The sequence below is a fragment of the Salvelinus alpinus genome, chromosome 1 (genome assembly GCF_045679555.1).
Source record: "Salvelinus alpinus chromosome 1, SLU_Salpinus.1, whole genome shotgun sequence".
NCBI classification, from domain to species: Eukaryota; Metazoa; Chordata; class Actinopteri; order Salmoniformes; family Salmonidae; genus Salvelinus; species Salvelinus alpinus.
In genome coordinates, this window is record NC_092086.1 from 80,823,388 (window position 1) to 80,825,274 (window position 1,887).

At 39.0% G+C, this 1,887-nt stretch overlaps 1 long non-coding RNA gene across 1 annotated transcript; it reads left to right on the plus strand.

The window, feature by feature from the left end:
- Positions 1-222: 222 nt before the first annotated feature.
- Positions 223-1,707, plus strand: LOC139568250 (uncharacterized). The gene is made up of 4 exons (XR_011673554.1): positions 223-348; positions 422-482; positions 691-764; positions 980-1,707. It is a non-coding gene; the product is annotated as an uncharacterized lncRNA (long non-coding RNA).
- Positions 1,708-1,887: the final 180 nt, after the last annotated feature.

The window sequence follows — 1,887 nt, forward strand, 5'->3', positions numbered from 1 at the left end:
AAAAAAATATTGTTTATCTGAATAACTAACTTTTCATGATCCATCTTTGAAAAGCTTCAATTCAGTGGAGGAAGGGAACCTGCAATTTGACAGCCGAAGACAGATCTCAAAGACTCCCCCCACCCAAATCCACTTTTGTTTATTCAAGTGAACAGTCAAGATGGGAAAGCCTTGATAAACAGCATACCTGACCGTATCCCTCAGTCTAGGAGTTTGCAGGTAGTGAGTCAGTCGAAGACAGAAGAAACTCCCTCTTGGTCAGGATATGCAGTTGCCGTCGCTCACAGTGAAAGACCAAATAATGAGATGCATGGGAAGATACAGGGAGTCTGAAGAGCCACTCCTAAGGTATGAACGTTATATTTAGCCTGTTTGGAATTTGGAAATAAAAACCAGTTCAATAAATGTTCTACTATTGCAGTTTTCCAGTGATATGGAGACCATGGATTCCCTGTCATAGAGAAACTGGATGTCTAGAAAAAGTAAGGACATAATGCAATTACTTTAGGCCTACTATTAGATTATGAAGTAATTAAATTTCATCCAACCTATCATCACAAGAAACCTGTAGCCTAGTAAACAAGATTATTCAATACTTTACTGACACAGGTCCTTAGAAATGCTGTATTTGGTATTGTATAGGTTTATTCATTTGAGTTGAAAATGAACATGCCTACTTGTCCTGTTTAGTTTGTCCAAGGGAATGTGTCATCAAGAACCAGACAGATGTCCAAAGGTGCCCATGGATTCCAGCACCCTGTCAGGTATGTAGACTGTTAGCAGTTGAGAGAAGATAGTATGTTGGAATTGTTACTACATTTAGACTAATTTGGGGAAAAGACCTGTGTTTCGAATACATTTTATGATTTGATGTTATCACTTTCATGAAGACCATTTTTGTATACCGGTATGCTAATTTCTTTGAATAGTAAAACACAGATGTATTTTAAAATACTTAATACAGTAATCTGATCCGTAGGCTCTTCATGCCCAAGTCCAGGACTGAGGAATATGTGTCTCATTTGGGGAAGATGGTCTTGGACAGTTTCCCTGTCCAAGCCACTCTCCACTTCTACAATGATGACTCCAGCTCTGAGGATGATGAAGATATGGAGGAAGAGCTGGAGGTTCATTCACACAGTTTGGATCACAGGTCCCATCCACTCAGAGAGAATTCAGAGAGGTAGCTAGTCTTGACTGTTTTGGAAACAAGCAGGTGTGATTAGACAAGGGAGACGGACAGTGCAGCAGGTCACAGGAGACATGTTACTTCCATGGTGAGGGTCTAGTAGGACCCAATGTGTTCACCTGAGACAGCCACAGAAAGCCAGGAAGGGCCAGGTCACTGGCTGCATGTGGCCTCACTGAGGTGATTCTTTTTACACCAGTTCAACGTCAACACACCTTTAAACTGGATATGGCCATTTTCCTTGACAACGTCCTATGTTCTCAGGACCTTGTCATGCAAACTCAAGTTGGCCTTGTGCTGGTCTCTTCTTTTTGTTTGTAGTGAAACATTTTCTATGCTTTCTATGTTTTGTATTTATAATAATTTTTTATGTGTGTATGACAAAGTGTGTGTAATACATTGCTGGACATATGAGTGACTGTGTAGATGGTTTGTTGGTTGAAATGTAAATAATGTATGTGCATATAATTGAATATTACTGTTATGGGCTTAGCTAGTGAGTGAATATGTTGGTATGGATGCCAAGTGAAATGTAAAAGTATTTCAATTATATCATTTTAGTTAAGCAATAAACATTTATTTCAAAATCATAATTTTCCTACCCTTCTTGTGGACGTGGACTTATACTTTTGTTCAGGATCAATTCACATGTTCATTCAGGTATTTGCTATTCACACTACTCCTATTTGGGAGTAAAC